We start from the raw sequence: 13,372 nt of genomic DNA, 5'->3' as shown, positions 1-13,372 counted from the left end.
GGTGCATGCACACCCATGTGCTCAGCTGTGCCTAACTCTCTGGAGCCCCATAGACTGTAGCCCACCAGGCTCCTCTGTTCATGGACTTTTCCAGTCAAGAATACTAGTGTGGATTGCCATTTCCCACTCCAGGGGATCTTCCTGACCCAGGGATTGAACCCACGTTTCTTGCATCTCCTGCATTGGCAGGTGGATTCTTTACCACTGTGCTACCTGCGAATCCTAAACTTCAGCGTATTCAGACTTAAGAAAAGAAAAGAAAAAAAAAAAAAACATTTGGGAGATTGGGAAACCAGGATGGAAAGCAGAATATGATTTTTAAAACCAATTTATCCATATCATAAGGTATGAAACCACCTCACCGAAGTGGGTGGGGAAAGAGCTGCTGACCTAATAAATAACTTTGGGGATGAGTGGCATCTTTAAGATTAAAAGCAAAAGAAAAGTATATAAGCACTGTACAACAGTTGACATTTTTTTCCTTTGGAGATACCAGGATTATTGCTGTACACATACGCTGGAATCGAACGATTAAGTAAATGGATGGCAGATGGTAGAAGCTAAGTTTTTCACTGTTGGAGCAGAGTTTGCAGATAAGAAAAGCTAGAATGATCCCTACAGTAATAGATTAGAGTTGGAGACACTGGTATGAATCTATGTTTAACTTAATATAAATACAGATGGTTACATATAGAAATGTTTGTAGATATGTGTGTATGGTTTGATATATGGAAATATAGTTCTTGCTCTGTCAACTGAGAGGGCCTACAGTAGCAACACCCCAGCATCAGTGATCCTTCCTAGCACCCAGATCTTGGTTTCTAATATCATCCTCCAATAAAAAGAACAAGAACTCCTTATAGAAATAGCTGATTTTAGAACTAGATCGAGAAATCTACACAGTGAACCTGGATCATCTGGTAGTGCCAGAAGGTTAGGAAATACTTAAAAATACACATACCAGACTTCCCTGGTGGTCCAGTGGTTAAGAATCTGCCTTCCAATGCAGGGGACACGGGGTTCAATCCCCAGTCAGAAAACTAAGGTCCCATGTGCCACAACTAGAGAAGCACACGCGGCAGTGAAGCCCCAGTGCAACAAAGATACAACAATAAAAACACACATACAGTGGTGGAGCATGGCAAAGGGATATAGGAGCCCATTCGAGCTAAAGATGGAACAACAAAATGAATAAAATATTGGCTTATAATCCAAAGTGTAAAATAAGTATACTTGAGTTCATACTGATACAAATAAATTATTGAATAAATGAATACTCATGGGAGAAAAAGCAAATCTATGCAGAAGAATTCCAAATAATGTATGTAGATACTCGTCCCTCTAGGATACGGAGCAAAACTCCCTACATCTTAAGGGTGGACTGCACATGGTGACTTCATCCCAAAGGTAGAAAAGGGGAGAAAAAAGTAACTTTACATGGGAGAAACCTGCTAAAAAAACCTGCTAAAAACTGTCTCAGCCAGGTGATGAAGATCACCGTCAAGAGTGATGAGTCATGTTGACAGTATGTGCTCTTGATACAACGTGACGAAAAGGTGCTTTACCTCTGTGGTCTTCGTCCCCCAAAATCATCCTCCCCCACGCTAACCGTGAGGAAAATATTGGGCAAATTCAAACCAGGGGACATTCTATGAAATACCTGACCAGGAGTCCTCAAAACTCTCAAAGTCATCACAAGCAAGGAAAATCTGAAAACTTGCTACAGCCAAGAGAAGCCTAGGATGATGTGATAACTAAATGCAGTGTAATATCCTGAACAGAAAAAGGACACTAGGCTAAAACTAAGGCAGTCTGAATAAAGTATGGACTTTAGTTGATAAAGCTATATCAGTATTGGTTCCTTAACAAGGTACCAAAGTATGGGAGCAAAGGTACCATGCTAAGGTATGTCAATTATACAGGAAACTGGTTGTGGGGCTCTGTGAGGGCTGCCTGGATTAGGTTTACAATTTTTCTGTAAACCTAAAATTGATCTAAAAACAAAGTTTATTTTTTAAAAAGATTACCCAGACTTTCTCACCACTGCTGTCCTAAGGGTCAGTACATTGCACAACTCCAGAAAACAGCACTGGTATAAAATTCAGTGTGAATGACCTCCCCAGGAGTTGTGCAAGGTTGCAATACTTTTCCAACTTTAGTGGCTTTTTCCTAAGAAAAATGATTTGCCACACATCAACTTATGTTTTCCTTGCGAAATTTGCCACCAGTTTATTACAGATTCTGCTGCTGCTAAGTCGCTTCAGTCTTGTCTGACTCTGTGCAACCCCATAAACGGCAGCCCAAGTTGGGCTGAATCAATAACAAACCTTTTTTAGACAGACATATGAAAGACACTTTCTTGTTAAGCAGGCATCAACCCAACCACATACGAGTGGAAAGGGATGTGGAGCCAAGCTGGGGAGACCTGACTACTTCTCCTGTCCTGGCTGGTCCACACTCCACACTTGCCCACCTTTGACCTCGGTCGTTGGGTAGGAACCACAGCCTGGCCCAAATGGCGGTCTTAGCGTTTCAACCTCCTGAACTAGAAAACAGCCCAAATGGGCCAGGAAAGCCAGAGAAAGTGGGAGCTGTGTTGAAAGTTTCAATGACACATTTCTGAACATCAAGAAGAGTTTTTCCACCAGCTGAAGAAATTCTACGTTTTTTCAGCTTGCTCAAATGAGAATGTGAAAGGTGAAAACTTTCGTTGACTGCTCTGAAACATATTTAACTGAAATATGTAAATGAAATATTAAATCTCCATGAGATGTGAAATCTTTTCTGGGATTTGGTCCATAAATTGTATTCCACCAGATTTGAGATCATAAAGTTTCTCCATTTCAGACCAAATTAGTGATCTCTTTCTGTTCCTATAAGTTATAACCCCCAGATGTCAAATTATGTTATGAAAACCATATAAAAGAAACTTTTTAGGAACTTCATAAATTTCTTGTTTTACTGAGGTTTATTGGCCTTGTTTTAATGGGACAGAAGAGAGACTAACCTTTCATGTTTGTACTTTTTTTTCCATAAGAAGGGAGACTGAATTGTTAGGGCAACAAGGGAAAGTGCTTAACTTGGGCCAATTTCTTGAACAGACTGTCCAATTGCTGAGATAAGCCTCTTGCTGAATCAAATGTATGTTTTTGTGTTTGGTCTTGGATCTTATCTGTCTGCAGCAGCAGTAAGTTTAATAACAAAGGAGTTTCAAAGAGATGAAGCTGCTGTTTCAGCCTCTTCTGCTAGTGTTTTCAAAGAGCTCAGTAGATTTGGTCATTATGCCCATCCTAATCAAACACTTTGAAAGCTTATCTTCGGCCACCATTTCCTACAGTCTTTCCGCGAAGCAGCCATTATTAGTAATTATTAGTAGAATGGTATGTGGTGTGTAAATATACTTAATAGGCAAATTTCTAAGACATTGTTTAAGACCATCTTTTAAATAATCTAATGAATTTTGGGTTTTAGTTTTCAAATTAGAGTCTTTTGCAATTATTTTGCACACATTGCAATTGATTTCCTAAATTTGTTCTTCAGTTCGTGAGGGATAAAGCTTTTGTAGTGCAAATAAGTTGAATCGATGCCATTTACAGGTATAGATGACAGTCTGAGATGGTTTCACTCTTTTTGTGTTGAATAATTCTACAGGAATAACATGCTGATCATAAGGAAGTTATGTATATGAAGGTTGGTAAAGGGGAATATTTTAAGGCTTTAAGATTTTCCTGAAATGAAATGGGTGGGATTCACAGTCTAAGTTTGTTTTTCTTAAGAGGACCCTGTTTGCTTAAATTCTCAGAAAATATGATCGGAGTCCTTGGTCAACCAAGTTATGGCAGTGTATAGGAGCCCAGTGCTGAGAAGGAAACCTGCCAATGTTTGGAAGTTCTGGGGGAGGTGATGCTGGAAATGAAACTCCTAGCATGGTAGGTGTGGGGACCAAAATTCCTAGAATGCAAGCATATTGAGCCCACTTGCCGCTCTGTGAATGGGGCTCGACTCACGGTCTGGCCTCCCTCTCCTCCCTCTCACTCACCCAGCAGAGGACTGACCCAGCCCCACCAGGAGACAGCTGTCCTTGGCTGGAGCCAGCTCCTGGCTGCAGGCTCTCTGTGCTCCACACTGCCATCCCGCCCAGCCAGCTTGGCTTTGAGGCCTCGGATTTCATCTCCAAGTGCCAAGAGTCCCTTCACGAAAATCAGATTTTTTTTTTCACCTGGCAATTCTGTCACTTCACAGTTGGTGGGTTTCATCCACAAAATTTGTCTTCTAGAAGGTAAAATCCAGCGACTTCACTTTCACTTTTCACTTTCATGCATTGCAGAAGGAAATGGCAACACACTCCAGTGCTCTTGCCTGGAGAATCCTAGGGACGAGGGAGCCTGGTGGGCTGCCGTCTGTGGGGTCACACAGAGTCAGACACAACTGAAGCAACTTAGCAGCAGCAGCAGCAGCAGCAGGAGCACTACCCAGTAAAAGCAACGCAGAGAACCGTGATTCAAAATCCCAGGCCAGTAGTCAGATGCACTCCAGATCCGACCGCACTGTTCTAAACACTTTCTTTTATAGAAACTAGGAATACTTGTTTTGGAAATAAATATCGTTTGGGAATGTGTTATTACCTTCATGAGCATTTCTCTGTGGATAATCAAACTAATCAGATACTATTTGCAAAAGGAAACCAAGATTATAGTCAACAAAAGACTACCATGAGTGACTCTGTTAAAGTAAAACTTTCAGAAAAGATCTATTGTTTCTTCTTACCTTGAAGGAAATTTTATGCTAATATGTTCTAATGTAAGCACACTCAAAAGTATGAATATCAACATAGATAAATTAGGGAATTAATTGCTTTACTAAGGCTTTCATGATATAATTTATATAAGTAGATAATAACTATGGTAGGATGCAGGTAGAATTTGATTTATTTTAAAATGTAGCTCACATGATATTTTTAATTATTGAAAAATTTACTATACATTCAGAAGAGTGTTATAAAATATAACTAAAGAGCTTAAGGAAAAATAATAAAATGAACACTTGTGTATTTATTACACTGATTAAGCAATCAAAACTTAGAAGACCCATGAATACCCTTCCTCACTCATAGTCTTCCCATAGGGATAACTACTCATCTGAATTTGATGTTAACTTATTTCCTTGTTTTCTTCCCCCCCATAATTTAATCAACTATGTATTTTTTTTTTCCCTCCAAAATAACGCAATGTGTAGTTTTGTCTGGTTTTTAGCTTTATTTTTTGTGCCAAAATGCATCTTTTTTTTCCCCTTTCAATTAATCTTTTCTTCATTTTAAACTACATTATTTTATCTCTTTTACTAGAATATACTTGCTTTACAATGTTGCGTTGGTTTCTGTACAGTTGAAGTGAATCAGCTGTGTATACATATATCCCCTCCCGCTTGAACCTCCCTCCCACTCCCCCACCCCCATCCCATCCTTCTAGTTCATTACAGAGCACCAAGCTGAAGTCCCTGTGCTATACAGCAGCTTTCCACTAGCTAGCTATTTTACGGATGGTAGTGTATGGCACCATGTCAGTGCTACTCTCAATTCATCCCACCCTCCCATTCCACCCCACCATGTCCACAAGTCCGTTCTCTGTTTCTGCCCTGCCAGTAGGCTCATCAGGACCATTTCTGCAGGTTTCAATATGTGTGTTAATATTTGTTTTCCTCTTTCTGACTTTCTTCACTCTGTATGACAGACTCTCGGTTCATCCGCATCTCTACGCATGACCCAGTTTCATTCCTTTTTATGGCTAAGTAATATTCCATTGTATATATGTACCACAGCTTCTTATAAATAGAATCATACCTTACATTTTTGTGTGACTTCTTAGCTTAACATTACTGTGTGTTGTATTCCAGAGTAAAAATAAGTATACTCAATTTGTTCATCCGTTTTCCTGCTGATTTACATTTAAGTTAGTTCTAGTTTCTTCCTGTTATGAGAAAATCTTGCAATTAATAGTCTTAAACATGTCTTCTAGATTACATGTGCAAGAAAGAGATCCTCTAGGGTAGATACCTCAGAATAGATCTGGGTCATAAGGTATATATATTTTCATCTGTACCAAGTAATGCCAAAATGTTTCCCAAAGTGGTTGTCCCTGTTTATGTTCCCACAGCAGTTGAACAAAGTGCCTGTTGCATCACATTCCCTCCAATACTTAATATTATTTGATTTTAGTTCTTTCCAGCATAGTGAGTATGATGTGCTATCCCATTGTGATTTTTGTTTCCCTGATTACCAGTGAGGTTGGATGTCGTTTTATATGTTTATGAGCCATTTGTGTTTTCCTTTACTCAATGAATACTGCTTGAGTACCTCACATTTGCTAGGCACTGTTTGGGTCTCTTCCACTTCTTTGAAATATCTGTACCTATCCACTGGCCATTTTTCTATTGAGTTATTTTCCTTTTTCAAAGGAGTTCTTTATAAGTTCCAGAAATATCCTTTGTTGGCTATATGTTTTACAAATATAACTTCCAAATTTGTGGCTTGTACTCTATGGTATTTTTTGATGAAGGGAACCTCTTAATTTTAATGTGGTCATATCTCCTTTTTGTATTGTCTTTTTAAAGCTTTAATGTTTCTAATTAAGATTTTACTTCTATTTGAAATATATTCTTATATATTGTAAGAGGAAAAGATCCAATTTCTTTCTTTTTATTTCATTCCCCATATGGAGAACTAACTCTTCTGGCTTCATTATTGAATGGTGTCTCCTTTACCTGCTAACCTACAGTGCCCTCTTGGTCATGAGTCATGATCCTGTGTATATGTGTGGGTCTGTTTCTGGGTTCTCCCTTCAGTTTCATTGTTCTAGTTGTCTCTTTCTGTGTCAGTTCCACTGTACCACTCATCATAAAAAACAGAAGGATAAAAATTATTTTGAAAGTTAAATGCACGTGCCTAACACATGTTAAACACTCACTAGATGCCATCTATTATCATTTTAGTAGAGAACACATGTTAATATGTTGTTTTAAACAATGTCTAAACTCTGTAGAGAATTAGTAAGCATTCAGGAGACATAGCCACTTCTATTTGCATTTGATCTGAGTTACCTGGCTGTGCAGAGACTTATGACGTGCCTGTGCACTATCATTGCCTTTGCCTTCTTCTAAACCACGTGGGAAATGTGAAAGATGAAGTCTATAGACTCTTTACTCATCCTCATTCAGCAGTCACTCAGAAGGGCTAAACGAAGGAGGCTTGATTTGGATATTTATTTCTTTTCCAGAAAAGAATTTTAAAAGAGAAAATGATAAGAAAGGGTAAAGAAACACATTTGGGAGAGATTTTCACCTGTAAATGTCTAGAACATCTAGTTTTCTACACCTTGCTTCTATTCCACATTTATTATAAACCATCTCACAATCATTATAAAATAAACCCATTCATTTGATGAAGGAGAGGAAAGTGCCACATTTTAACTGTTACTGAAAGAAATGTTCTTTACTCTGTTGGTCTTGGACTTCCACGGAATACTTGATTCCAGATGTTAAATTGTTTTTTCAGAAGCCTTGTTAAAGTGCCAGAGTATTAGATTTTTTAAGGCATTTCCAACCCCCAGCTGATTATCACAACACACAGGAATCCAAACTTTCAAAGCTCAGTGTTGGCTCTAAACTGTAACAGCAGCTGCAAAAAATATGTGCAAAAGCACAGGTTCACAGGACTTGGATCCAGCGTCCTTATATGGTCAGACTATAAGTAAATTTCCTTTATTTCCTGGTTATCAGAGATTCAGACCAGTTTCTTAAAGGGCGCTGAATTTCCTTGGGTCCAACAAAAATTTGTAGCTCAGTAATGGTAATAATCATGTAGCAAGATGACCTGTAGGTTTTATTATATAACATATTTTTTTAAATAGCTATTAATTCTTCTACCAAAGTATTCACAATAATGAACTTATTTTTCATTTTACTCAAACTGTACCTTCCAGAATCCATTAACAAAGTAAATTTTCCTCAAATTATTTTATACATAGTCACTATTTGGTTTTCTTCTTGAGAGGCTTCATCATTCCCTATGGAACCAACTTCCTGCTTTCAATCCACCTCATCTCCTTCTCACTGATGGATGGCACAGGGCTCATCAACAGATTTCCTAGACAAATGAGGGCAGGAAGATGTGGGATTAGGAAAGAACCAAAGAGGTACTTTTGAGCTATGCTGCTGCTGCTGCTAAGTTGCTTCAGTCGTGTCCGACTCTGTGCGACCCCATGGACGGCAACCCACTAGGCTCCTCTGTCCCTGGGATTCTCCAGGCAAGAACACTGGAGTGGGTTGCCATTTCCTTCTTTTCTTCTTTTGAGCTATAACCCACCAATTGATAGTGAAGAAGAAGGGAAGACTTTTTAGATGGGAGAAATGACTAAGCAAATACACAGAGGTCGTAATGACCAAGGAACTGTAGTCACAGTAGAGCAGTCATGCCTTGAATGAAGGGGATATTATGGTTTGTTAAGGGGAGAAACAAATTAGTAGAAGATCTTAAAAGGTAAAAATTCAGTGTGTTCTGAGAGCTGATTGGTTATTTTTGGGTTATTTTTACTGGTTATTTATTGGTTATTTTTACTCTATTATTTGACAAACAGCATGAAAGCATCTATCACAGTATAGGAGACTCTACACTCAATAATTACTTGATGTCAGATAGAGTTGAATTATAAAGACAGTTTATGGTAAATGAGAGACTATCCCAGGCCTTAAAACAAAATGTTTAAAATTAATTTTTTTAAAGTATATTCTATTTCCTACCACTGGCATTATGCCTGGAATTTGGTACATGTTCAGTTCAGTTATTCAGTTGTGTCCAACTCTTTGTGACTCCATGGACTGCAGCACTTCAGGCTTCCCTGTCCATCACCAACTCATAGAGTTTACTCAAACTCATGTCCATTGAGTCAGTGATGCCATCCAACCATTTCATCCTCTGTCGTCCCCTTCTCCTCCTGCCCTCAATCTTTCCCAGCATCAGGGTCTTTTCAAATAAGTCAGTTCTTCACATCAAGTGGCCAAAATATTGGAATATCAGCTTCAGCATCAGTCCTTCCAATGAATACTCAGCACTGATTTCCTTTAGGATGGACTGGTTGGATCTCCTTGCAGTCCAAGGGACTCTCAAGAGTCTTCTCCAACACCACAGTTCAAAAGACTCAATTCTTCGGTGCTCAGCTTTCTTTATAGTCCAACTCTCACATCCATACATGACTACTGGACAAACCATATCTTTGGCTAGATAGACCTTTGTTGGCAAAGTAATGTTTCTGCTTTTTAATATGCTGTCTAGGTTGGTCATAACTTTCCTTCCAAGGAGCAAGCGTCTATTTTAATTTCATGGCTGCAGTCACCAACTGCAGAGGTTTTGGAGCCCAGAAAAATAAAGTCTGTCACTGTTTCTACTGTTTCCCCATCTATTTGCCATGAAGTGGTGGGACCGGATGCCATGATCTTAGTTTTCTGAATGTTGAGCTTTAAGCCAACTTTTTCACTCTCCTCTTTCACTTTCATCAAGAGCTCTTTAGTTCTTCTTCACTTTCTGCCCTAAGGGTGGTGTCATCTGCATATCTGAGATTATTGATATTTCTCCTGGCAATCTTGATTCCAGCTTGTGCTTCATCCAGTCCAGCATTTCTCATGATGTACTCTGCATATAAGTTAAATAAGCAGGGTGACAATATACAGCCTTGACGTACTCCTTTTCCTATTTGGAACCAGTCTGTTGTTCCATGTCCAGTTCTAACTGTTGCTTCCTGACCTGCATACAGGTACATGTAGGAATTTAAAATCAGTCTAATGCCTCTCCCACTTAAAATCTACAAGTACATCCTACACTGGCAGGGTCATTTATAAGAAGCCATGATGATATCAGTGCAGAAAATTCCTCCAGGCCTAGGTGGGGTAGAAGTCCTGCTTTTATCCATCTCTAATTTTTTTCTAGCTGTTGATTAGCCTCTATGGCGCTGAGGCAGAGGTCTCAGCTTATCTTTCTCGGTTTCTTAAGATTTCTTCTTTAAGGGCAGAAGCCAACATGATCAAAATACTTCCAAGAAATCCTCAGCAGCAGTCTCCACAGGGAGCCTCAGAATGATGGTGAAATATAACATCTACCCTCAAATGGCTTAGTAGTTGTCATCATGGCAACTCTCAGAACTGCAGATGTCTCTTTCACAGTCTTCTTATTTGGACTCAGTAGAATTAATTGTCTGCTGTCCTGGCATCTGGATCTAGACAGATGCACTGAGCAGCCATTTTGCTAAGGGCTGGAATCCAGAATTGAAAGACACAGTGACAGCACATGGTGATAAGCAACACAGCATCAGTCCCCCATCGGGGTCAGCATTTAATATGTCAGGAGAGGGAGCCTCTTACTTTCTGCAGATCTGTTCTTGTTCTAGTTGTTTCTCCATATATGAAGTCTTTTCTTTATCCTACTTAACCTTAATACTTGTAGGGTTTTTTTTTTTATCTTATTCTAAGCTACTTATCAGAATTGTTCCAGATGTTTAATTTCAAATTCTTCTGGCTCCTCTACCAACTTTGAGAAGATAACTGTTCTAAAAACCATGCCCTGAAAAACCAAAAGACAAAAAACTCAAGCCTACCTTTCTTTAGGCGATAATTCCATAAAACTGTGTGAATATTTAATTCAAACAATTCATAACAATGTATTACTATTTCTTGGACTACTCCTTCTCTGTCCAACTGTTGTTGGTCTGTTTCATGGATAATGCCTGAATATTTTCACATGCCCTGCAGTGGTTTGGGGGACCGTGTGTTAACTTGTGGGCTAGACCGAGACTGACTGATCTGGAATCCTGCCAGGCATTCAGTAGGAGAACCTATGAAGAATATAACTGGATAGAGTTGGATCTCAGTGCATTATCTCAGACCCGTGGGTGAACAGTACTGTCTACACTGACTCTTTGCTTTTATGGCATCTTCCTGCTTCATCAAAATGCTTCTCCTTATTGGTCCATATTCCCCAAGACGGTTGCACCTGTAGCAAAAGGTTATCTTTTCACTGCTTTATTTGCTTTGATGATCCACCAAAGAAGCAAAGATTTAATTATTTGTGAAATAAAGGTAAATGAAATTGAGAATCAAAATATACTTGAGACTAGGTCATGCCAATCACTGCAATATTATCTTTAAGAATATATTCAGATTGTGCATTCTAAACTAAATCATAGTATCCAAACCTAAAAATATTCAAATATTAATTTCATTTTTCCTTTTCTCTAAAGGAGATAAACGTTCAATCTGATGGAGATTTCCTTAGATATATCTTTCTATAGTCTATGTTGGTATGAATATAAAGCAAATTGTTATGATTATAATAGACATTATAATCAAAAGTCCCTTGGACAGCACAGAAATCAAACCAACCAATCCTAAAGGAAATCAACCCTGAATATTCATTGGAGGGACTGATGCTAAAGCTGAAGTTCCAATACTTTGGCCACCTGATGCAAAGAGCTGACTCATTGGAAAAGACCCTGATGCTGGAAAAGATTGAGGACAGGAGCAGAAAGGGGCAACAGAGAATGAGATGGTTGGATGGCATCATTAACTCAGTGGACGCAAGTTTGAGCAAACCATGGAAGGTAGTGAAGGACAGGGAAGCTTGGTGTGCTGCAGTCCACGGGGTCACAGAGAGTCCGAAACGACTGAGCAACTGAACAACAACAGCAATAGACATTGGATCGGCCTAGTTAACTTTTACCTCAACAACTGAAGTAGGGATGAAGACTAGTGAAGCAGTGAGTCATGACTGATAACGTAAATTTGATACTTTAGCATCATACCCTCAAAATTGGTTTTTAGCTGATAAATAGTATTTCCTATAAAAAGAATTGAAAAAGCTCATATATGCATTACAAATAATGCTGAAACAGCATGAAATGCCATTTTAGAGGTGAATGCAAACTGCTTTGGGAGCACAGAAGTACATACCTGCTGTGTAGGAATCAAGTAGCCCTTCACAAAAGAAGCAAGGTTTCACCTAGGTCTAGAATGTTAAGTAGAAGTTCCAGGTGGGGAAAGGTGAACAATATGATAGACTGTATGTGAAACAGCACAGACATCTGACAGAGAATCTCTAAAGAACAGAAAAAAGTTTAATTCGACTAGAACTTAAAGTAACAGGAAAAAATGGGAAAGGACTGTGAATGCCAAGATCAGATGATTATGCTTTGTCCCATATTGCAGTTTAGTAAAAATGATGAAGGTGTTTCACTAGGCAGTAATGTGGGGCTTCCCAGGTGGCTCAGTTGTAAAGAATCCGCCTGCCAATGCAGGAGACAAGGGTTCCATCCCCGGGTTAGGAAGATGGCCTGGAGAAAGAAATGGCAGCCCACTCCAGTATTCTTGCCTGGGAAATCCCATGGACAGAGGAGCCTGGCGGACTACAGTCCATGAGTCACAAAAGAGCTGGACACAGCTTAGGGACTAAACAACAAGGCAGTAATGTGTTTAGACCTCGGTGTTTGAGGATGCCTCTGCTGTAGAATAGGGCTTCCCTGGTGGCTTACATGGTAAAGAATCTGCCTGCAATGCGGGCAACCCAGGTTCAATCCCTGGGTTAGGAAGATCCCCTGAAGAAGTAAATGGCAACTCACTCCAGTATTCTTGACTGGGAAATCCCACAGACAGAGAAGCCTGGTGGGCTACAGTCCATGGGGTCACAAAGAGTCAGGCACGACTGAAGCGACTAACAACACAACTCAACACTGCTGCGGAACAGAAGATCAAAACACTGAGCTCAGGGAAATTGCTTAGGGCCTCCCGCAGCAGTTGATGCCAGAAACTGGGTCTGTAGTAATAGTGACTATGGGAATAGGGAGGAGGAGATAAAATTGGAGGTTATTTAGAATTGGGCTCTTAGCTCTGTGAGATCAGGGTCTATGTGTCTTTCATTCAGTTTTGCCCCCATAAAGTTCTCCACACCTGTTGTGATCCTTAAGTTGGCATGGCCCCTTTCTTGCAAAATTCCCATCTTTTCCACTTTACTACCCGTTTTTACTAATTGGTCTACATTTTCCAATGTAACAAACCCGTTCATTGCTCCTGCCACTATCAGATACATAGAACTCTCATCCAGGAAATTGAGTAAAGATTACACTAAATATCTTCATTCATTTATACTTTTTTGTACATTTTATTTCATTTCATTTGTCCATCTAACTTATGCCGGAAGAGCAGCAACATTTTTAGTGGATGTATATAAGTTGCCCCATTTCAAAAAGTGAAGTACATGTTATGAAATGATTTTTGTTGTTGTTATTTAGTTGCTAAGTCATGTTGGACTCTTCGTGTCCCTATGGACAGTAGCCCA

At 39.4% G+C, this 13,372-nt stretch overlaps 1 protein-coding gene across 1 annotated transcript in view; it reads left to right on the top strand.

Annotated features, from left to right (window-relative positions):
• DDAH1 (dimethylarginine dimethylaminohydrolase 1) overlaps positions 1-13,372 on the top strand; it is a 150,258-nt gene that overhangs the window by 52,419 nt on the left and 84,467 nt on the right. The window lies entirely within an intron of this gene.

Source organism: Ovis canadensis, chromosome 1 (genome assembly GCF_042477335.2).
Source record: "Ovis canadensis isolate MfBH-ARS-UI-01 breed Bighorn chromosome 1, ARS-UI_OviCan_v2, whole genome shotgun sequence".
Lineage (NCBI taxonomy): Eukaryota > Metazoa > Chordata > Mammalia > Artiodactyla > Bovidae > Ovis > Ovis canadensis.
The sequence above is the reverse complement of the archived record's forward strand: the minus strand, read 5'-3'. Positions and strand labels throughout refer to the sequence as shown.